The 25,441-nt window shown below is 37.1% G+C and overlaps 1 protein-coding gene and 1 long non-coding RNA gene across 5 annotated transcripts in view; one reads left to right on the top strand and one right to left on the bottom strand.

The window, feature by feature from the left end:
- The window catches only part of ARHGAP15 (Rho GTPase activating protein 15), a 629,485-nt gene that overhangs the window by 417,435 nt on the left and 186,609 nt on the right, over positions 1 to 25,441 (bottom strand). The gene's annotated exons all lie outside the window — the stretch shown is intronic.
- Positions 1 to 25,441, top strand: part of LOC123568038 (uncharacterized) — an 80,295-nt gene that overhangs the window by 51,875 nt on the left and 2,979 nt on the right. Inside the window, exons 3-4 of the long non-coding RNA XR_006691239.3 lie at positions 12,026 to 12,097; positions 22,795 to 22,853. This is a non-coding gene — a long non-coding RNA (uncharacterized lncRNA). The remainder of the gene's footprint in view (positions 1 to 12,025; positions 12,098 to 22,794; positions 22,854 to 25,441) is intronic.

The raw sequence follows: 25,441 nt of genomic DNA, 5'->3' as shown, positions 1-25,441 counted from the left end.
CATTTTAAGATGTCTAACAGTACTATATCAAGAAGAAAACCTTGGGGATTTAAAAGTCAGAGAATTACTCAATAATTTCCAACTGAGCAATTAATTTAATGCTGTGTTCTCCCCTTCAAGTTAATTATCATAGGTCAATGGCATTCTACCTTCCAGTGTTTTGGTAGGATTTTGCTATCAAATAAGCAGCACACCTTCCACTCTTTTTTTTTTTTTTTTTTTTTTAATGTTTGATATTTTGCCAGTCATTGCTGAATTTAGTTGACCTGGAGTTATTCTGAAAATAAATACTGTGATCCCAAAAGTATGAAAACCTAAAAGAACTCCAGAAGCTGTTAAATTCCTAAAAACCCCTGAAAAGAAGGCATTATACAGCTAATTTTGTATCAAAATTGTTAAATAACAGTCGTAGAGAGACCTTCAGAGTAATGATTTTATACGTTTCCATTTAAGTAGCTTTTTCCTGAATGTAATGCAGAAACCTAGGTAGGCAAAATCTCTGAATCCAGAATGTAATGCAAAATTTGACATATTTGTCATATACAGCCTATAGAAACAATACCACATGCCAAAAAATCATCATGCTGCACTGCCTTGAGTCATTTCATGGCTTCCCATCGAACTTCAAATAAATATGAAATCTTTAACTCAGCCATCAAAACTGCAATCTGGCCGCTTCCTCCTACCTCCCCATCCTCCCATCTTCCTCTACCCTCTGCTCTTTCTCTCCACCTAGACCAGAGAGTTTGGAAGTCCTCAAGTGGACCATCTTCACAGCACTTTTGCACACTCTCTTCACTCAGTCTGGAGTTCACTTTCAACCCATTACCTCCCCACCTATCCAAGCTCCACCTTCTGCCCATTCCACCTCACTGAAAACTCCCTTCCCTCTGGCCTCCTTGACCAGATTACCTGCATGCCTTGGAGGTTTCTTTTCCACCTCCTTCCACCTCCTGAAACACTGCACAGTGGCAGCTTCATACCTATCTAGGGCCCTTTTCCCTACAACCCTATAGCCTGTAAAGTCCTTGGTGATAGGAATCTTTTTTTTTTTTTTTTTTTTGCCTGGGTTTGATTTCTTCTTTTTGTTTGTTTTTTTGGAGACAGAGTCTCTCTCTGTCGCCTGGGCTGGAGTGCAGTGGCGCGATCTCCGCTCACTGCAAGCTCCCCCTCCTGGGTTCACGCCGTTCTCCTGCCTCAGCCTCCCGAGTAGCTGGGACTACAGGCGCCCCAGAGACGCGGTTTCACTGTGTTAGCCAGGATGGTCTCGATCTTGTGACCTCGTGATCTGCCCACGTCGGCCTCCCAAAGTGCTGGGATTACAGGCGTGAGCCACCACGCCCGGCTGGTAATAGGAATCCTATCCATGATCACCACTATTTTCCCAGTGTCCAGCCTAGGGCCTGGCACAAAGCACGCTCTCAAATATTATAGAGTAAATAAATAAAACCAAAATGTGAAAACAATTCAAAAAGAAAGCAGAAAGCCTTCTTCAAACACAAAATAGTCCAGTTGGCATGTTTGGCTAAATATATGACTTCTCAATATTAAGAGTGATTTTCATACTCTGCCTCCTCTCCTAGGGCCCACCTGGGCCTGGAAAAGAAGGGAGCTAAGTGGAAAGAGAACTACAGAGTAGTTTCCTGGGGCCTTTCATACCCACATCACCAATTAAACACAGTCATGCCTGCTTTATCACTGCATTTTTTTTTAACTGCAGAATCCATGAGCAAAAGATTCAGAGGCTAAAAATAATTTGAAAATCAGTGATATAGAATAAAACCACCTAATAATCAATTATTTTTTTCTTCAATGCCATAGCAAAGACATGAATTGCCCTCCGTAAATTTTTAGTTGTCATAATTTTTCGACTCCCCAAACTATTTCTAAATTGGTCATGTTCTTATACATTCAAGCACATCAGAAAACACAGATTTCAGTATTCATCTCTGACTGTTTCTCTGTCACTCATCTGCCTCTCCCGTTACAGATGTACGTCCTTCAGAGGTTCCTCTATTGCCCTGGGGAAAGTATCCAAGTTTGCGGCATAGTATTTACAAACTGAAGGCTGGGCAACATGGAGAAATCTCGTCTCTACAAAAAATATAAAAATTCACCAGGTGTGGCGTGGTGTGCTTCTGTGCTCCTGTAGTCTCAGCTACTTGGGATACTGAGGCAGGAGGATCGCTTGAGCCTGGGAGGTCGAGGCTGCTGTGAGCATTGATCACACCACTGTGCTGTAGCCTGGGTGACATGGTGAGAACCCTGTCACCCCCCCCCCAAAAAAAAACAACTAAAAAATAATATGAAGAAATAAAAACTATCATTGTTTTCACTTACTATTCCAGCTTCCTTCCTCTCCACTGGAGCTTTCTATTGGAATCATGAAACATACCATGATTTTCTCCACACCTGTGCCTGTCTTCTTGGAGTACATTTCCTCTGCCTGAATAATCCCTTCAAGTCCTTCATGAATCACCTCAAATGTGACCACTGGCTTTTCCCAGTCTGGGTAATTTACTCAAACTCCTACCACATGCACCTATGGGACTCTATGGTTTCACCTGACACCTTAAAACACTGAGTGACTTGTTTTTTTGTCTTTTCTGCCTAGGTAGTTACATCCCTAAACAGATTCAGCTTCATGTCCTTCCTTCCCAGGTTATTGCTTGGCATAAGTATATACTGAATGAATAGAAGAGTTCCAAGAACTTTTAACATTTCCTTGGCATTTACACATTTAATATTTATAATTTCCCCTCCTTATAAAATTCCCCATAGCATGTGCCATACAGAAATTTGCTGAATCCCAAACAAAATTGTGCAAGTAGGGAGACTACTGCCCACAGACACCCTTTAGCTGATTAGTCTAGTCAGTCTCTCTGACTCAGCATCTAAAACGGTTTTCACATTTTTACTTAAAACAGTCTTGTACCACTGTAATAATTTTCAAGAGGATTTTCCATTATTGTGAAATATCCTGGGAATTATAAGGACATTTTTAATTTAGAAAGTTGAAGAAGGAAAGTGATTTTCCCACTACACAGCTAGTCAGAGTTGGTGCTGGTATAGGTCAAGATCAGTATTTCTCAAAGTATGTTCCAGGACTCACTGGTCCCTTGGGATTCTCAATAAAAATGTCCATGATCAGATATGTTTGGGAACACTGAATTCCAGGTCCTTAGGATATTAAATGCCCTGAGAAATTCTCCAGTCAAGATATCTATTTATCTTTGTTATGCTCAACATTTCCCAAATTCCTTTGATCACGAGTTCGATGAACATTATAAAAACTCACTATGGAAAAAGCTAGTCTTGATCACCAAATTCTCATCCCAATGTTTCCCCTTTTACTTACAGTAGCATGTGCATATGCAAAGTCGAGATCTGAAGCAATTATTTGTTCTCAAACTCCTGACTTCAGGTGATCCGACCGCCTTGGCCTCCCAAAGTGCTGGGATTACAGGCGTGAGCCACCATGCCTGGCTGTTGAAGCAGTTATTTGGGATACATCTAGGTACCAATTTTATTTTGAAGGGTATGTATAAATATGAACAAATATTTTAGATGCTTCTTTGCTTATTCTTTAGTATGAAATATTTGAGTGCTTAATTTTCTTCTTTAGGGTGATCAGACATAAAATAAACAACCTCTTTGGAATATGCTACATAACAAAAAAAAATCACATTGATTATTTTTCACTGCAGTTTCTTCCCACATTATTATTAAAGTTTTGCAATCATGCTTTACATTTTATCACCATTGCCACACTGCAGCAGCAGGTTATAGTATTTTAATGGCATGAATCTTAAATTTAGATTAAATTTAACTTCAAAATAGAAAAATCTGGCTGAATGGACACATATGTGTGTGCAATAGTTGGTATCTAACAAGGGATACCTTTGTGAGTCATGTAAGATTAAATCCAGAAAAAAATAAGGTGTATCATAGCTATTCTCTTTTTGAACATTCCATGTTGAGAAAAAAAAAGGTATTTTGTGTAAGTATTGGTGTTTCTTATTTAGACTGCAAAACAAATTAGGACCAAAGAAAAAGGGAAGTCTTATTTTTACCAGCTTAAGAAAAATTATAGAGATCTGTGGTTGTTGATTTTCTAATAAATATAACTACATTTTCTAGATTAATTCAGCTCCTACCACTTCAGTATGGTCTATACTGCAAATGTACAAGGCGAAGCTTCAACTGGGATCCTGCTTGATAAGTAATGTAAGATGGAAGTATCTGAACACTTAGGTTGTCACCTTAAAACAAACTGTCACACATTTTTCTTCACACATTTGAAACCCAACTTATCAACCTTAACAAGTGTTGTTCTCACAAGAATTTTGGTGCCTTTGTTCTTTCCCTCTTGCAAGTAAATTACACTTTTAGGATTTATTAAGACAAGAAACAATTTTTGAATAGCAGGTCAAAACTCTCTACGGAAAAATTCTCATTACTTTCTAGCCTGAAGCAGTATTTACCACCCAATGTATCCATCTTTTTCCTGTTTCTTCTATATCTATATTTCCCGAATCTTGTTTCTGTGCCTAATGCTATAACATTGCAGCAGTTTGTTCAAAGCAACACTCTTATTTTTGCTCTTAGCCGGTGCTATACAAACCCTGATCAATTATTGAAGTAGAAGCCCCGAAGTAACACAGCCATTACTGCAGCAGGCGGATAAAAATGGAACACTTTGAGCTACAGTATATTTACTTTTGAGTTTCAGCAAACAAACCAACAAGTTAAACTACTTTGTCTTTCACTTTGTTTGATGTACTAATATTTCCTGCTTTCTCCAAAGCCGTTTTCTTCATAAGGCAGGTCTCTGAAAATTCGTTTCTTTTTGGAATTACGGTAACCTTAACATTTATGCAAAAGAGTACTGCAACTCGGACAAGAAGGGCTCGAATGAGTTACATAGACATGGCATGCCAAGAGCTGCATGGTATTTGATAAAGTTCGCCGACGTGTCGTCTTCATATGGTAATAACACTGCGAAGAGTCCACAGTGATATTTAAAACAACAAACAGTATAACTGAGGAAAGTATTCATTAAAGCCTTTCACAAAAGTCAAATTAGAGGTGGAGAAAATTTCTCATGAAGAGCAACCGCTAATCACATTTGGAATTTTTCTCTCTCTTCTGCTTACTCCATTATTCACAAAAGATTGCCCAAGATGTTGTAATTTTATTTTTTAAACTGCTCCGTTATTTAATTATACAGAATATATCTGGTCAGGTTGCCAGTGAAGGCTACAAGTATTCATCTTCTGATGATGCCAACTTGCATCTGCAGCCTCAATATAATGGTGGCTTTTTTTTTTTTTCTCATTTTAAATGTCTGTTCTGGGTTTTAAGGACTAAATGATAGTGAAGATAACTGGAAATGTTCCAAGGTTTTTATATGTACTATGCAGTCGAAACAAAAATTAGTAGTTATACTCCAAAACTAATAATATTTGACACTTATTCTTATCATTGCCTGAAGTTTGGGTAGAGAGTTCCAGCAAGTTTCTGAAAAGTAGCTAAGACAATGTAAGAAACTGTTTTGAAGTGTTATGTATCTGCATCCCACTCAGAGCTCTTCTTTTCCAGCCAAGCAAATAAAAGCAATCTGCATAACCTCTAAGCACCAAAGGTGAGCAGATTATGAAAAATACTTTCATGAATTCATAAGTATGTCATCAAAGCCACTTGAAGCACTCTGATATTTGAATAGAAAAGCCGTGAAGAAAAAGGCCATATGCATTGGGAAACTTTCGTAATTTAGGAGAGTTTATTTCAATGTCTTGTTATGAAGTGATATTCATCTTTTCCCTCATATACTCTTCATTTGTGAATAGGCCTATTAGATACAATATAAAGCATAAAAGATCTCAACTGAAAAATACAACAAATGAAGATCTTATCAAGCATATTTTAAAAATATGAGGATGTCTGTACTTCTAGTATTATGAAAGGCAGTTATATCTCACCATCGAGACCACCACAGGAAGACTCTTTTGTAAAATTCCAGGCTGCATTTAGTGGGTAGGCAATAATGTCATATTTTATGATTAGTTCTCTTTCCTTCTACTCATTTCAATGAGAAGAAATAACGTATTTGTATAACCAGTTCCTAGGACATAAATTTCTTTGTTTGAATTGATACTATCATCTAATTATTGTACAAATGGGTGAAAGGAAGGGTGCAATTTTATTTATGTACTAGGTTGACCGAAAGAGAGACGGACCACTTATTGACTCAAACATCTGCATTATTATTTTTTAGGGTTTTGTAGCAGGTACACCTCATGAAAGGTAGCCAGAATGACAAGAAACTATTTGAAAAAGGGTGCAGAAAGGACTCTAGAAATGTATGCTTTGTAAAACTGTTCTTTAACATGGCTCTGGATAGTGGAAACAAGCTGACTGAATTTATGAAGTGTGAAGCTTATGTCTTATAAGACATAATAACGATTAACATTAGACTCACAAGTTAAACCTGAGGTCAGACTTAAGAAATGATATTAACCCTACCTCTACTGCTAAAATATCCAGCCATCTCTCTTTTTACCTCAGAAGAAAATCTTAGCCTTTCTAAAGTAGCTACATGTTTCAATATTTTTCTCATGTACCTCTTAAGAGCACTTTGTTGTTTTAATATCAACAATATTTCTTTCGGAAAGAGATATATGAAAGCATGTGTGTCTATATAATCCTTGCTTAGATCTGACTGCTAAAATTTTCATTATCCACTCATGCATTCATAGATTTCTTTATCAAAGGATAACATCAAAACCACTTCATTGAATGATAGTTACGCATTATGTGCTCTGCTGGGTTTTAACAAAACAAATCATGTACCAGACACTGTTCCTGCTCTGAAAAGTGGATAGTCTAGTAAAGGAGACAGAAATAAACAAATATGTATAGTTAAGTACCAGCATAAAGTTATATACGTCTATGGTACACTACTGACCTAAAGATGGCATGCTTTTTAATAAAAAGATTGGGGTGGGAAGAAGAGTGATGGGAGCAAGGAAAGCTTCACAAAAGGGATCCTAAAGGCAGTCAGTGTATAATGTCCACAAGAATAGAAAATAATGAAAAATATATTGCTAAAATGTAGTTCCCAGGGGGAATATATATGTTTGGTTTTTATGTATTATAATAACATAAAAGACAACTCTGGTTTATGTATGGGCTCATAGTTGGGAAACTCCTTCACCCACATCTGATCTTCCTGGCAACCTCTTGGCTGCAGGTATGATTTCTGTCCTTTTGAAACTGAAATAAATGATATACGATCAACTCAAAGTTCCCTATTTAATGAAGGGTACAACGAGGACCGTCAGTTTACAACTCAAACCAAAGAAATGATAATCTTTAGCGAGAAGGTGACAACAGTTTAGTAATATTTACTTGAACATCCTCATAAGGAAATCTAAACAGTATGCATACAATGTAGGTTATTTATGTTTAATGTGCAAATAAATACTTTCCCTATGGACATCCAAATTGATCTAGGGACATTGACAGTTACCAAACATATTACTTTAGAAATGGAAAATTACAACTCATCCTGTGTGTATTTATTGCCTAGAAGAGTTTTCCAATATATCACTGATGGAGAAATGAAACCTTAAGGACAAACTGAATTAGAAAGAAATCATAATTCCATTTGGGTAATATGTTGAAATTGCATAAACCATGTAGCAATATTGTGTATGTGCTACTTCAAAACTCTGAAGGCATGATTCATTAGGTTTCTTTGCCTTTATACAATGTCCTAAAGAGCCTGAAAAATATAGATTTTATTCATCTGTAAAGTGGCAGGGACTTAGGAATCATACATGGCTACTCATGAAACCTTATAAATTTAACACACAAATTACTATGGGTATTTTATTTATGTCTTATACAATGCCACTTGAGAATTTTGTTTCTATTATGCAAGTTTGTTTTGTATATTAAAATTTGATGGGGAAATGGTAGGACAGTTGAAAGTTATATCTAAAAATTTTTTAGGCAGAATGTTGAAATATTAACATTACATCATACTATTTATATTTTACAGATTCTGTAGGCCAGTTTTCACTTAAACTCTTCTGTCTTGCTTTTGACAAATAAATACTAAGCTTTTAAGTTAATGCCAATTTTTCCCCCTGAAATTATAAATTATTAATAATTAGGCCTTGTTTTTTTTTTTTTTTTTTTTTTTTGAGACAGACTCTTGCTCTGTCACCCAGGTTGAGTGTAGTGGTACAATCTAGGCTCACTGCAACCTCTGCCTCCTGGGCTCAAGTGATTCTCCTGCCTCAGGCTCCTGAGTAGCTGGGGCTACAGCTATGTACCACCATGCTTGGCTCTTTTTTTTTTTTTTTTTTTTTTTTGTAGTGATGGGGGTTTTGGGGCAGGGGGGCAATTTTCTTAAAAATATGTTCTTTCATAACTTTTGTAGAGTAGCTCCACAACTTCAGTGAAAGTTTTGCAATTAAAACTCTAAGTTAGTGATGCTACTGCTGAACTAGGGAGGGGGGGTGTGTATGTGTGAATATGTATACATTATATGTGTATATGTATATAATTTCTATATAAATTGACAAGTTTTATAGTGCATTAGATATAACTTTATGTACTAGTTGTCTGTGGCTGTCTAACAAATTGCCACCAATTTAATAGCTCAAAACACAGTATTTCTTATTTCATAGTTTCCATGGGTTAGAAGTCTGTGCACAGATGGGCTGGGTCCTGTCTTTGAGATATCACAGGTTGTAAGCAAGGCGTCAGATGGGGTTACTGTACCTTCTGAGGCTGTGCGGCCCTCTTTCAAGCTCACATGCTTGTTGGCAGAATTCACCTCCTGTGGTTGTGAGGCTAAGGCCCTCGCCTCCCAGAGGCCACCCCTTCTCCATCCTCAGAACATAACATGGTTGTTTTCTGATTTGAAGCCAGTAGAAGACTCTCTCTCACATCTAGACTCTCTTTCAAAGAACTTACATGATTAAATGAGGCCCACCCAGGATCATCTCCTTTTTGAGTAAATTTAACTGCTTTGGGACCTTAATTGCATTTTCAAAATTCATTCACCATTCCTATAAAATGTAACCAAGTCCATCATCTTTGCCATATGACATAACCTAGTCCCAGACATAAGACCAGGGGATAGAGGTCACGGAGGCACTCTTAGAATTAATCTAGCACACCTTACTTGAGCATAGTAAAGTTACTGCTTTAACATTTGTGAGGGCAAGGTTGTATCATTCAGAAATCAAGGGGAACCTTAGAGAATATAAATGCACCAATTGCTTTCATTTTGTCACTTTTTTAAAAACTTAATTTTTATGGGTACCATAGTAGGTGTGTATATTTATGGGATACATGAGGTATTTTGATACAGGCATGCGATGCATAATAATCACATCAGGGTCAACGGAGTGTCCTTCACCTCAAGCATTTATCATTTCTTTGTGTTACAAATATTCCAATTATACTATTTTATTTTTAAATGCATAATAAATTATTGTTGACTGTAGTCAGCTGGTTGTGCTATGAAATAGTAGTTTTTAATTCATCCTATTATTTTTTATTATACTTTAAGTTCTGGGATACATGTGCAGAAGGTGCAGGTTTGTTACATAGCTATACACGTGTCATCGTGGTTTGCTGCACCCATCAACTCGTCACATGCATTAGGTATTTCTCCTAATGCTATCCCTCCCCTACACCCCCTCCCCCGGCCCAGCCGACAGGCCCTGGTGTGTGATGTTCCCCTCCCTGTGTCCATATGTTCTCATTGTTCAAGTCCCACTTATGAGTGAGAACATGCGGTGTTTGGTTCTCTGTTCCCGAGTTAGTTTGCTGAGAATGATGGTTTCCAGCTGCGTCCATGTCACTGCAAAGGACATGAAATCATCCTTTTTATGGCTGCATAGTATTCCATGATGTATATGTGCCATGTTTTCTTTATCCAGTCTATTGTTAATGGACATTTGGGTTAGTTCCAAGTTTTTGCTATCATGAACAGTGCTGCAATAAACATACATGTGCATGTGTCTGTATAGAATGATTTGTAATTAATTGGGTATATACCCAGTAATGGGATTGCTAGGTCAAATGATATTTCTGGTTCTACATCCTTGAGGAATTGCCACTGTCTTGCACAATGGTTGAACTAATTTACACTCCCACCAATAGTGTAAGTGTTCCTATTTCTCCACATCCTCTCTAACATCTGCTGTCTCCTGACTTAATGATTGCCATTCTAACTGGCATGAGTTGGTACCTCATTGTGGTTTTGATTTGCATTTTTCTAATGACCAGTGATTACGAGTTTTTCATATGTTTCTTGGCCACATAAATGTCTTCTTTTGAGAAGTGTCTGTTCACATCCTTTGCTCACTTTTTGATGCTTTTTATTTTTCTTGTATATTTGTTTAAGTTCTTTGTAGATTCGGGATATTAGCCCTTTGTCAGATGGATAGATTGCAAAACTTGTCTCCCATTCTGTACTTTGCCTGTTCACTCTGATGATAGTTTCTTTTGCTGTGCAGAAGTTCTTTAGTTTAATTCAATCCAATTTGTCCGTTTTGGCTTTTGTTGCCATTGCTCTTGGTGTTTTAGTCATGAAGTCTTTGCCCATGCCTATGTACTGTATGGCATTGCCTAGGTTTTCTTCTAGGGTTTTTATGGTTTTAGGTCTTACGTTAAGTCTTTAATCCATCTTGAGTAATTTTTGTATAAGGTGTAGGGGAGGGATCCAATTTTAGCTTTCTGCATATGGTTAGCCAGTTTTCCCAGCACCATTTATTAAACAGGGAATCCTTTTCCCATTGCTTGTTTTTGTCAGGTTTGTCAAAGATCAGATGGTTGTAGATGTGTGGCATCATTTCTGAGGGCTCTGCTGTGTTCTATTGTTCTATATATCGGTTTTGGTACCAGCATCATGCTGTTTCGTTTACTGTATCCTTGTAGTATTGTTTGAAGTCACGTAGTGTGATGTCTCCAGTTTATTCTTTTTACTTAGGATTGTCTTGGCTATACGGACTCTTTTTTGGTTCCATATGAAATTTAAAGTAGTTTTTTCTAATTCTGTGATGAAAGTCAGTGGTAGCTTCATAGGAATAGCATTGAATCTATAAATTACTTTGGGCAGTATGGCCATTTTCACGATATTGATTCTTCCTGTCCATGAGCACGGAATGTTTTTCCATTTGTTTGTGTCCTCTCTTATTTTCTTGAGCAGTGGTTTATAGTTCTCCTTGAAGAGCTCCTTCATATCCATTGTAAGTTGTATTCCTAGGTATTGTATTCTCTTGTAGCAATTGTGAATGGGAGTTCACTCATGATTTAGCTCTCTATTATTGGTGCATAAGAATTCTTGTGATCTTTGCACATTGATTTTGTATCCTGAGACTTTGCTGAAGTTTCCTATCAGCTTAAGGAGATTTTGGGCTGAGACGATGGGGTTTTCTAAATATACAATCATGTCATCTGCAAACAGAGACAATTTGACCTCCTTTCTTCCTATTTGAATTCGCTTTCTTTCTTTCTCTTGCCTGATTGCCCTGGACAGAACTTCCAACATTATGTTGAATAGGAGTGGTGAGAGAGAGTGTCCTTGTCTTGTGCCAGTTTTCAAAGGGAATGGTTCCAGCTTTTGCCCATTTAGTATGATATTGGCTGTGGGCTTGTCATAAATAGTTCTTATTATTTTGAGATACGATACATCAATACCTAGTTTATTGAGAGTTTTTAGCATGAAAGGGTGTTGCTTTCATTTAAATATCACAGTGTAGAAAAGTCAGGAATGCATACACTCAGAAATAACATTGGAAAACAGTGTGTGATTAAATATCAAAATGAGTGGCATGTACAGTAACTCAGAAAATTGGTCACTTGAAATGAGTTAATTGTTTCAGAAGTCACTATTATAGAAGACATTTAGGCTGGTTCCCAAAAGATACAAAAGACTGGGTGAATGAACAGGGACTTTAGTTGATAAAGCCATTTATCATTTTTTCTCATTTTTTCTCAGTAGTGCTGTGTAGAGCCAGGCGGACACGAGTTTGAATTCCAGCTCTGTCAGTAAGTAAAAGTGTGACTTTTGGTAAGTTATTTGAACTCTCTGAACTTCCATTTTGTCATTTAGAATAAAAGGAGTAAAAGCACCTACTTCATAAGTGTTGCTCAGATAATAGTAAATCAAATGTCTGAGTTGCTTACTCACAGGATCACTGGAAAGAATACATAACAACATATTAAATGAGAAAAGAGCTCTGAAAATAATAAAGTACCATAAAAATATAGGTCACTCATAGCATAAAGTTCCCCAGTGATGTTTTTCTGTTTGGTTAAGTATCTCTAATCTATTGCCTTATTGTATTTGATATAATTAACATGTAAGCAATTTTAGGATCAATCTGAAACAAAGAAGTTTAGAAATAGACAAATAGAGCAAATAATAAAATTAGCCTTTCAACTGAGATTTTAACACCACAAAGTACATAATAGTGTGGAATTTTCAGGGACCATGAAGATCAGCGTGGGTAATATTTAGGGAAAAGATTTACTCTTGTTTCCTTTTTTACTTGTCATCGTTCTTCCTGGTGATTATTTATGGCATGTAATAAATAGTAGATGTAATAAACTTTCATTGAATAACTGCATTATAGATGGAAATCAAGTATTTAAATAATACAAGTATACCAACATAAAAGCACCGTTCATTACAAATGTACATTCCGTGGAAACAGAGGCTTAGTGTGATTTTTTTCTGAAGTATACAACAGCTCAAGGTCCCCAAATAAAGGACTGAATGTCTCTAAGTGATTAACTTGGTTTATAAGCGTCCAAAAGTTTTAATTCATGTTTTGTACTTTTTGGAAAAGGAGAACAACCAAAATAAAAACTAGGTTTTCTCCTTGGATTTCAAATATTTCCCATTTGATAATCATTGTAAGGAAGGTGACTAGGGAGGACTCTGGGAATATTTATTGAATTGTGAAAGAAGAAATCTGACAAACAATATGCTTAATCATTTTCCATTTATCATCATCATCCTGTGACAGGATATAAAAACAATTGTACTAAAATGAGGTGTTTTGTTGAGGAGGAGGCTCTAGAGTATTAAAAAAGAGGATTTATATTTGAGTAAATAAAATTTTGCTGGAACCAGAAATTGAAGAGTATTTGAAGAAATGCTCTGAACTATGGTAACTGATTATTCTTCATTTATAATGTCTGTTTCAAGCTGTCTTGAACATACGGTCCAAGAAATTTTGAGTCAAGACAATATACAGCTAGGGAAATACAGTAACTTTTAAGTTAACTACATATGAAATGAATTTTCAGAGTTGTCTAGGTAAACTGAAACTGGTATATGTTTATAGCAGGCTTTCCCTCCCTTTGATAGTTGTATCTCTGAAAAAAATGTGATTCATAAGAAATAATAAAACCTTGAGATTGACTAGTAAGTGTTCTTCTCCAGCCATGACTTCTGACCTATTGTGCACATGCTGGAGAATGAATCTAATTTTGAATATTCATTATAATCATGTTTTTTAAAAAATACATTTTAATGTCACATAGAAACAAAAGCTGTTCACGGGCCACAGCCTAGTCACTTAGGTTTACCACAGAGTGATGAAAATTCATCAAAATGTCAAGAGATCTGTATTTACCAAGTTTGATGAAGAAAATCTGACAAATACTATTTAAGATAAGTGGCATTTTTTCCTAATTGTTTTCATATGGATGAATGAAAATCAAGTGCCCTGTTACTTTGATGAAATGCTAAATTGCTTAAAAATTCATATTTATACAACGGACCAGAATACAAAATCTGAACATAAGATTATGGCTTGAAAACCACTGTACAGATTTTTCTGAGCTAACCCTGTACATTCAAATACAGAAATGAAAGTATTAGTGAATGCTTAAACTTGAACAAATTCAGTTCTACTCTCCCTGCATTTCCTCACTAAAACACAGTTTTCCTCACTAAAATACAAATAAATATTAGGTTACAAACTAATAAGTATTTCTTCCATGGAAAATATGTCAGACTTTCTATGTTGGTGGCAGCTCATCAAAGACAAATACAAGTCATTTTTTAGCAGGTAATTCACCTCAGGAATTAAGTATGCAAACACCAAAAGAAACCATTGACTATTTTCCCAGTCCACATAGAACATGCTATAAGTCTAGGGAACAGGAAGAAAATGTTAGAAAAGCGAAATGTAAAACAGGCAAATATTAACCTTAGCGGATGTTATAACTAAGGAAAGAAATGATTGCATACGAAGCTTTGTTCTCCTTGTAGTTTTATGTGTGGGTATGTTCCTATGTATGTATGCAGGTGCATTTATAATGCAATTTTAACCCAAAATACCACAGACTGAACTAAAACTAAGAAGTAGTAGAGTTGACATTTGAATCCCAGGTCCATGAGATGGGATAGCACATGGCCTCGACCTCTCCTTCATGCTTATATCTCTTCAGATAGTTTTTCCAAAGCTAATTATAAGGCATTTTAAGGAAATCCTAATGTTTGAAATTCACTGATACATGGTCTGTTGTCTGCCTATTTAGATTTTTTTAAATTAGAAAATATAATAAAACAGAAAGGGGCACTGAGTCATTTCTGAGGTAAAATTGATTTTTCAATGTTGAAATAAATTTCCTCACACTTGCAGATGTTTCATTCCTGTCCAAGGCGTTTGTAGTTTTGTGTGCTAAGTAAAGGTGATCATCAAGTCCAAGTCAATTCCCACATTCATAGATTGAAGCCATCTTTGGGCAATGCATATATCCAGCTTCATCAAATCCTAAAGATTCCTGAAGAAAGCTATTTTTATGACCTCATTCATTATCCATTTCCACTGATTTTGGAGAGCAATCCACTGTTTCAAAACAAAAAGCATGTTCACTAATTGTGTGATGGGTTCACTAGAAGCCCAAATCCCAGCATTACATAATAGACCCAAGTAACAAACCTGTACATGTTCCTTCTGAATCTACGAAACATTCTCACACACAACATAATCATAGCTTATCTACATTTTCTAAATAAAAACAATTTATAGCATGCAAGGAGCACAAAGTAAAAAGCACACTGAAAAGCATGCATTAACCGAAGAGAGTCCTATGCAAACTGGAAGGTTTGGTCAGGGGAGGGACAGATGGATACAAGTTTTTAACTATTCAGCACCAAACATTATTTCCAAAGTCACCTAATTTTCATTAGTCTAAGATAGACAACCAGTTGGTTGATAATTAAAAGTACAAACATTAAAAGATAAGGAATTAAGTTCTTTTAATTGCCAATGGAATAGTGTTGCTTGCTCACAACATTAAACCTTCACCTTAGCCATTCTCCCAGTTATCAAGATAAACATTTTACTCATGAATTCCTCCTCCTTCTCTAATCTAGTACCGTATCTAAGCATCATGCAACTCAGATGGGAAGTAAACAAACAATTCAGTGACAGCAATAATTAGGCTAGATCCTGAGGTCATTCTATCCATGGTAATACTGACTTTCGGTTTTTCCCATCAGGCAACTTTACAGTTTAAAATGGAAAATTGCAAAACTTATTTAAGCCTCAAAATTGTAACTAAATGAAAATGTTTAATTTTGTGGTTACCTTTTGTTATTATATTATCGTATTTCTACATTTAGTAGAAGTCCATCATGGCATTTTAGATTAACTATCCTTGTTCTATTATTTCTGTGACATTCATTTCACAAGCTACTTAGGGTGGGCTATAGAGAGTTACTGAGAAGATAAACCATTCTCTGATTAAACTTTTTAATTACGAATAAAAGTAACACCTTAAATAGTAAATGTATTAGCTTCTCTATGCTAAGAAAGAAGCCCCTTCTACTTAGATCACGGATTTTCTTGGCAAATCAACATGGTATCTCCTAAGTGCCATCAGTCAGCCTGACAGAAACAAACTGCTTAGGAGCCCAGCCACTGAGAGCGCCCAACCATGGTACAGATCTGGAGGTGAGTGTGGCACAGAGGGGTTGAACGGCATCATTGGAACTGGACCAAAAACAGTAGAAATGAAGAACACTGGACATGTGCAGGAGAAAGATTTTAAAAGGCATAGAATTTGGGGAAAAATGAAAGTTAGCAAGAAAAGAAGGAATCCTCTAGATAGAGTGATTATTATCAGAGCTTGTGTCTACTTACGGCGGATATCAGTAAGTCCCCTACAACTCCATTAGGAAGACAACTGTGGCCAAGGCAGGAGGATTGCTTGAGGGCAAGGCTTCAAGACCAGCATGGGCAACACAGAGGCCTGTCTCTTCAAAAATGTAGCAGGGTATATACCAGTGGTCCCAGCTACTCCTGAGGCTGAGGTGGGAGGTTGGCTTCAGCCCAGAAGATAGAGGCTGCAGAGAGCTGTGACAGTGACATTACACTCTTAAGTGGGTGACAGAGCAAGACCCTGTCTCAAAACCAAAACAAAAACTAAACTAAAGTATTGTAATAGATGTCTCTCTCTAGCTACTTTGCACTCCTTCCTTTGAGGAAGTCCTCTCACTTTATGGGGCTCAGGCCCTTCTCCATGTCTGGCAGAGGACCTCAGGCCAGAAGGAAATCTTATTTCTCTGCTCATAGTTATTGGTTCAGGGAAGGGCAGGTGACCACAGCGAGCACAGTGAGCAGTCCCCTTAGGATTTTCCCCTGGAAGTTACCAGAAGTAAGCAGTCTCTCCTGTTAGCCGATTGCCTGAGTGCTGAGGAGGAGCACATCTGTGTGAACCGACTGAGAGCAAAACTGTTTATAAACAAAGCCAGTGGACAAGAGGAGAGCAAAGGGACTTAAGTCAGTTTATTCCCTTTTTTGCTTCCACAAGTTTGGTTTGAGCTTTTGTCACTTGCCATATAAAAGGTCCTATACTTCCCATGACCTAACATTGGACTGTGGCAGTTACCGTGTGTTTATTTTATTTATTTATTTATTTATTTATTTATTTATTTATTTATTTATTTTGAGACAGAGTCTCGCTCTGTCGCCCGGGCTGGAGTGCAGTGGCCGGATCTCAGCTCACTGCAAGCTCCGCCTCCCGGGTTTACGCCATTCTCCTGCCTCAGCCTCCCAAGTAGCTGGGACTACAGGTGCCCGCCACCTCGCCCGGCTAGTTTTTTGTATTTTTTAGTAGAGACGGGGTTTCACCGTGTTAGCCAGGATGGTCTCGATCTCCTGACCTCGTGATCCGCCCGCCTCGGCCTCCCAAAGTGCTGGGATTACAAGCTTGAGCCACCGCGCCCGGCCCAACCGTGTGTTTATATGTTTTGTATACACTTGAGTGTTGCTGTTCTAGTTCTGAGGCCTTTTTCCTCTTTTCTACATTCACACCACCTTCGTTCCGAAACTGGACTCTTCCCCTGTGAAAAATGCTCAGGATACCAGGAAAATGATAGTGGGCCCTGAGAGCCAGGGTAGGCATCCAGGTATCCAGGGGTACCCATGACTATCCAGGGTTGTGAATCCCCCCATAGGAAGTAGAGGCTGTTAGACCCCGGGTAAAAGCCTGGTGCTGTAAGGTGGTGTTACAGCTACAAACAGCTGTACCTAAGTACAACAATCTAGTCTCACCAGGTACATGTTGTTGCCTGATAGAGTCACATTGCTGCAGATTCTTAAAAAGTCACTCTTTATTTAAAATCTCATCCGGTTCACCTTAGGACTTTCAAAACCCAATCCGTTAACCTCCCTCTCCAACCCACCAGGGGATGCAACTATCCAATACAAAGAACATGCAGTTACCCTATTTCTGCTGGGAGAATTTCCCCAAGCTTCCCTGCCTAGTCTCATTTTTAACTCTTTGCTACGATCTTTTCTCCCAGAGTAGCATCTTGTTGATTCATCCCTGAATTCCCCCTTTGCTTAGCCCAGTTAGATTCTAGGGTCTTCTTATTGCTTTCTCTCAATTAGTCAAGTGACTTCCAGCATATGTTTGCCCCAAATTTCTGGCCCTGGGTGAATGCTGTGCAAATAAATGTTTATCATAGGATCTCTCGGGGGAGTGGGGGAAGTCCTGATTTGTGGCATTCATCAATTTCCCTACTGTGAATATTCCCACTGTAGCCAGTTTCTAGCTGACATTATGTCACGGAATGTGGGGTTCAGAAGAGATGTGCACAGTCAGCTCTGCAGCCAGCTCCAGCCCACCACTGTCCTGGCCCCTCCTTTGTCTGTTAGGACTTAAAATACGGGAAGAGAGAATTGGTGCAGCTAAAGAATCCTAACCAGGTCATGTATTTTATATTAGCAACTTCCACAAAGTTTTAATTATCTTTCATTGAGTCCATCTGTCTCTCTACCCACCAAGAACTAGGTAGAGATGAGGACAGAGGAAAGGTTTCATGTTTGGTGCTAACACACACACACACACACACACACACACACACATTTATATTTATTACAATACCTTTCTGAAAAAAAATGTAGATAAGTAGAAATGTTTACTTTTTATGATTAATAAACAGCATGATTTAGTCTATTGAATATAACAGTTGAAGACCATTTACATTTTTACCGAACTTGGTGTACTCTACATAGAGTGTTTCTGACATAGCCTTTTCCTCTTCTTTGAAATGCTCCATTCCTAGTGAGTTATATATTTAGCTCTCCACCTGTTATTTATTATTTTTGTTTACAGAAAACCATAAGTGCACAGAACACATAAAAGGCCCTATAAAGATGAGTTTTCTAATCCAATTAGGAAGATAATACCTTGGGCAACAGACAAAATGGGCAAAGAGATGAAAATATTTTTATAGTGCAGATCAGAAAAGAGTTTCATAAAATAAGTAGGAAAGAAGAATAAATAGAAGAGAGAATACAGGGGTTGGGGAGCACAGAATACGGGAACATATTGTGTTATTGAAAATAGAAATTAACAGCATTTAATAAAAGTGGGACCCGGCCAGGTGCAGTGGCTCATGCCTGTAATCTCAACACTTTGGTAGGCCGAAATGGGTGAATCACCTGAGGTCAGGAGTTCGAGACCAGCCTGGCCAACATGGTGAAACCTTGTCTCTATTAAAAATACAAAAATCGGCCAGGCATGGTGATGCACCCCTATAATCCCAGCTACTCGAGAGGATGAGGTGGGAGAATTGCATGAGCCTGTGAGGCTGAGGCTGCAGTGAGCTGAGATTACACCATTGCACTCCAGCCTGGGCGACAGAATGAGACCCTATATCAAAAAAAAAAAAAAAAAAAAAAAAACGGGGTCCAATAAAGAAAATCTTTTGGCATGCACAAGAGGGGAGTCAAAGGGATAAAAAAGGAAATGGAGCTATCAATCTAAGAGCATTGAAAATATATATCTGGTAAGTAATCAACAAATTGTGGTCTAGGAGATAAGAGACAGATGGTTAAAATGAATATTATGGGGAAAAGTAGGTAACTACAGAAACCTATAGGAAGAGAAATTTGTGGGCTAGAAGAGATTAAGAAAAAATTTCAGGGCTACAGTTGAGGTTCATCTCTGTAAGATATTTGCATGAACCTGATCATTTGAATGCTTATTGGTCAATGGTTTAAAAATTCATCATTTAGTTAGTGCAAACTCAACATTTATTTGGCAAGCAGTTATTGAGCATTAATGTTGTCAAGATACTTTTCTAGGTGCTGGGGAAAAGAGAAGGCAACAAATATTTATTGACTTTCTACTCAGGCATAGAGACTGAGATTTAACTTAGATTATATCATTTAACCCTTATCATGATCCTACCAGGTCGATTTTAATATTCTCATGGTGGTTAAGAAAACTGTTGTTCAGAAACGGGAGGCAATGAAGATTAAAAGACTTGTGTCTGTAAGCAGTTTACCATCCAATAAACGAAAGTCGCTTTTGAATATAGGAAAAGATTCTTGTCTCTTGTATTGACTGTTTGAAAAAAAAAAAAGAGCCCTTATCTGGAAGTAAAGTGATGGCTTTTTCTGAGAAGATAATAAACTCCTATTTTTAGACTCATATTTGCCAAGACTACTATGCTCAATCATTTGAGCCTTCAACAGGAAATGATAATATCCATAATCACTGGAAGGATTGTTATCCACACAGATTATATTAGTACCCTCATCATTCTGACTGTGTGAAAGTTTTATGGGCTGGGCATGGTGGCTCATGCCTGTAAACCCAACTCTTTGGGAGACCGAGGCGGGCAGATCACAAGATCAGGAGATCGAGACCATCCTGGCTAACGTGGTGAAATCCTGTCTCTACTAAAAATAAAAACAAAAATATTAGCCGGGTGTGGTGCCACGTGCCTGTAAGTCCTAGCCACTTGGGAGGCTGAGGCAAGATAATTGCTTGAACCCGGGAGGTGGAGGTTGCATTGAGCTGAGACCGTACCATTGCACTCCAGCCTGGGTGACAGAGACTCTATCAAAGGAAAAAAAAAAAAAATGGGAGAAACTTTTATGGCAGTTGTATGTGCCATAATAGTGAGGAAGGTGTTGATAGCAAAAAACAAAACAAAACAAAAACCCTATACAAGTAATTGCTGTGTGGTTTTCTGAAACTTAATGTTATTAATTCACTTAATACTTTAAATTCCTACTACCACACTTTCACCCAAGCTACTCTTCCCACTTCCGATAAGGAATCTCCTAACCAGTTGTCTGTCTTTGCAGTCTCTTAATACAGTCCATCCTGCATGTTGCCTTTACATGAATCCCCCTAAACCACTGTTATGAACACATAACTATCTTCTTGAAAATACTGTCTACAGAATACAGTACAAACTCTGTAGTTTTGGAGGTAAAGCCACCAAAAGCTAGTCACTAGATACCTTTCTAATGAACTGTCAATTCCACAGGTACGCTCACTGTTTCACGCATAATACTCTAGATACTTCAGCCCTAAATCTTGCTGTTTACCCTTGTGAAAATGTCATCACCATATTACCTACTTCTCAAAACAAGTCTTCTTTCTTCTACTTCATGCCATTGAAATCATCCTTCAACTCCCAAAGAATATATTTTGTGCAATATATGCCTATTATATATTTATTTCTCAAAAACATATACTATATTTTATGTACCATTTTTTAGTCTGCCATAGTGACATACATTAGGTGCTCAATGAATACACTTATGATATAACCACACACACACTGAATATCCTAGATCACTAATTTGATTAAACATTCACTCATAAGTTATTTTTTTGCTTCCTGTTTTTATCTGGTACTCTTGTAGTCACTGGGGGACAAGGAAGACAAAGTGTCTGTTTTCTAGATCTTATATTTCCAAGTGAAGACAGGCAGTAAACTATTTAATAATATGATACAATTGCTTACAAAGAGTGATGAGGACCACAGGACCATAAAGGAAAATGCAGGGTAAAGTTGAAGAGAGAGAGGGATAGACAGGAAGCTTAGTTTAAATGCAATCATCAGGAAAAGGTTAGTTGAGGCACTACCATTTGAACAGACACCTAAAGTACATAAACTATAACTATGTAAGTTCAATTTTGAATGGGGACAATAAGCCTGAAGTCTTTTAAAAAGTCACTGAGCTTGACTACTTTTGGAAAATACACTATAAGAGGAGTGAATATAGAAGCAGGGACCCAGTTAGGAAGCCATTTATTGTAATCTAGGCTGGAAATAATGGTGAGATTCCAGCTACATTTTGAAGGTTCATGCATTTGATTATTTGATACTTATAGTGAGATTACATATTTGGAGACAGAATTGATCAGAGAATCTCATGTTATGGATCAGAGATAGTAACCAGAATTAGGATTTTGGCTCAAATGCAAATTCAAATGAAAGCCTCCAAAGTCTATATGTTATATATATTAAAATATATATAACATATATAAAATATATATGTATATATTACAAATAGCGAGATTCTGCCAGGCAAAGATAAATCTCTGCACATCTATGTTGATTCTGGGTACTCTAGCACCTAGCTTGGAGGTGGGCACACACAAGTGCTGGGGAGTTCTTCTCAAATTTATTGTGCATTCAAATTGCCTGAGAATCTTGGCGGAACACAGATTTTGATTCAGTAGGTCCAGGGTGGCCTGAAATTCTGCATTTCTAACAAATCTCAGCAGTTGTCAATACTGCTTGTCGGAGAATGGCATTTATGCAGCAAGGTTTGATGATTGATTGGATGGTGATTTCCTACCTCAACTAGGAGAAAAGTCTGATTTTCTTAAATAATACCCCGTCGGGAACCATTTGAATTGAAAAGTATTTGATCCTTACAAATACGTATTTATTTTATTTATTTATTTATTTTTAGTTTTGAGACAGCGTTTCGCTCTTGTCTCCCAGGATGGAGTGCAATGGCGTGATCTTGGCTCACTGCAACCTCCACCTCCCAGGTTCAAGCTATTCTCCTGCCTCAGCCCCCTGAGTAGCTGGGAGTACAGGCACGTGCCACCTTGCCTGGCTAATTTTTTGTATTTTCAGTAGAGACGGGGTTTCACCATGTTGGCCAGGTTGATCTTGAACTCCTCATTTCAGGTGATCCACCCGCATCTGCCTCCCAAAGTACCGGGATTACAGGGATGAGCCACTGCTCCAGGCCTAAATAAATATTTAATATGTATTTATTTCTTAAGGGATTAAGGTGATTCAGGAATATATAACACGACTTGTCATTTTTTAGGTTAAAAAATATTGAAGAGAGTAGATTTTAGTGGTGTTCTTGTTGGTGGTATTCTTCCTATAATAGTTATTAGTATTATTTTTTAACTGTTATTTCTGGCTAGTAGAAACTATGCAATGATGGCATTTTCTTCCATCCTGCACAGGAGCACCTGCGGAGTTTCTATAAAATACAGACAGCTGTGTCCTACTCCTTGGTAATACAGTAAGTATTCTGGTATCCATATTTTTCAAAATTTATCCCAGCAATTCTTATGTTTAACTGTGTTTGGGAGCCACATGTATATCAAAGTAAGCTATTGTTATTATAATAATATCATGATTCTAAGATGACATATTAATAGAATTGGCCTAGGATAAATTAAGAAAATTAAACTTTTTAAATGAAAACTACCTAATTCCTTCTAAAATATATTCTATAAATAAAAACCTAAATATAGTACCATAATGTTATATGTATAGGAAACGACTTTAAAATATCTATAAGACTATAAATGGTGATTATCAATTAATAGCATCTGCTAGTTACATAAATCTTTCCCTTTTATAAAAGTCTGATATGTTAAAATTCTACTTGCTTAGAAAAGTATTAAATGAAATATAATTGTTGCTGCAAGAACTCTATTATAATCTGCAAACCTCTTTGAAGGATTAAATAGACTCCCTAAAATGTATGCACATGTATGTGGATACACACTTACATACATAAAAATAAAGATACATACATCTATATTAGTCCATAGCAAAATTTTGTCATGCATTATACATAATGAGTATATTTAAGGTAGGACAGTACAGGGATATTAGATTTACTTATTAATGAATTGATTTGTCAAAGTGTTTTAACTGAGGACAGATGAGTGAAATTGCATTGTAATGTTATTCATTATCTTGAACAATTTTCTTAAGAATTTCACATTGAATAAAATTGCCAAACACACTTTTGCAAGGTCATTATCCTTTTAGTGTTAAACCTTGAATATTTTCCATTATCATCGAGATCTAATTCATTCATGTTGTTTTTTAGAGGTAGCAAATGTATGTCTAAAAATGTTTTCAGGAAAAACTTAAGAAATGCTTCCCAAGAGTCTTTTTTTTTTCTCCCCAAAACCAGGAAGTTTCATTTATCTTTGAGCATCTTATTAACTGAAAATAAAAGTTGGTCTCATTCCAATTATGTACCAGTAACTCTCTTCCAAACTTTGAGCCCTGAGCAAATCCTGTGGGATAATGTGCTTCTGCACGTTGCCAGGAGCTCGAGTGGCGATCATCATGGAGGCCTTTCACTGCCCAGCCTCATCTCAGCCATGTGCTTGCCCCGGTACAGTGAAATAACTGTCTAGTCCTGATAAGAGTTAATTGTAAAGGTGAGTTATTTGGAAACACTTTTCTAGCTTTAAATGTCATCTAGCATTTTTGGATGAGAAATGCAATTTTTTAATTAAAAATAAAATAAAATTCACGTATGTTGAAGTATTATAAAAGATTGGTTTCTTCCTTAGCAGAATGTAGGCTCTGGCAGAAATATAGTTTCAGGTGTGGGTGTAGGAGGGAACCAAACTTGGATGAAACAGGATTTTATCTTCCTGGGGTGGGCTGCCAGTTAAATTTCTGCAAATAGCAATGTCATAAAGCATGGTTTGAGAGAAAGACCATGTGCTTTCTAGAGTAGCAACCGGGAGAAAAACAACCAAATTACAAGGAGGCTGGAGGCTAAATGTAAAAACAAAAAACAAAACAAGAAAAAAAGAAAAACAAGCTCTCTCCCCATCCACCTTAAGTCTCGCAGAATAAAAATGCATTTTAAAAATATACTTTGTGCAATAACTATTAAAAATCAAAGTACAACAGCATGAATCTTAAAAGTTCCAAGTGCCTGCTTGATGAACTCTGCTATCTGGGTACTAGGATATCAAGGTTAATTAAAGAAACGACAATGTGGCTACGGAAGACACATTAGCAAAGCCACATACAAAGCTGAACAGCAATTAGAGAGAATCAAAAAACAGACACACAAAATGGAACCTTTGGCAAACCTAAAGATAGACTCTACCTCAGCATCTGTCGTTATGTTACAAACATCTAAAAACCTTACGTTTCTGATTTTTGCTTCTTGTTCCACCAACCTACCCTCCCACACACACACTCCTTGCCTCCACACTTTCCCGTAGCATGGTTTTTATGGGGGAAATTGGAGGAAGGGAAAGGAGCTAGTGTTAAAGAAAGTTGTCCTAGGCGACACAGGGGAAATGACCGTGTCAGAATAACTAAGAACAATACGGAAGATACAGAAAATCAGGATTTAGTGGAAAATAGAAGTAGTTTCTCTGTTAAGAGGTTGAGTTATAAGAAGCGGGTATTTAATTTTCTACCCATAAAATTTCTGGCATCATTTACTTGCTTTTCTCTTAGCAAACAAATCAACAGTCTTCTTGGGACTTTATGTAAGTCCATCATACTTCAAAACTCTGTAGTTCAGTGGACTTCCTGTTTATTTATTGTTCTGTCTTCCATATTATGCTACCCAAGCTAAGTTTTTCTTTTTTTCTCTCTCATCTTGTCAGTATTTTTTTTTAACTCTCCTGAGTCATTTTTAACATACAGTTAGGAATTTTTCCAGCCACTTGAAAATTCTATACTCTTTTCCTGCCATTTAAAATACAGTATTACAGTAAATTACTGCTACTGGGAAGAACATTCTGACTTGATCAGTGCAACCATGGTGTAAAGTGTGACAGACAGAATTCAAACACTAAGAGGGCAGTCTTAGTTTTTATATACCATTCTTTAGTT

The sequence above is a fragment of the Macaca fascicularis genome, chromosome 12 (genome assembly GCF_037993035.2).
Source record: "Macaca fascicularis isolate 582-1 chromosome 12, T2T-MFA8v1.1".
Classification (NCBI taxonomy): domain Eukaryota; kingdom Metazoa; phylum Chordata; class Mammalia; order Primates; family Cercopithecidae; genus Macaca; species Macaca fascicularis.
The sequence above is the reverse complement of the archived record's forward strand: the minus strand, read 5'-3'. Positions and strand labels throughout refer to the sequence as shown.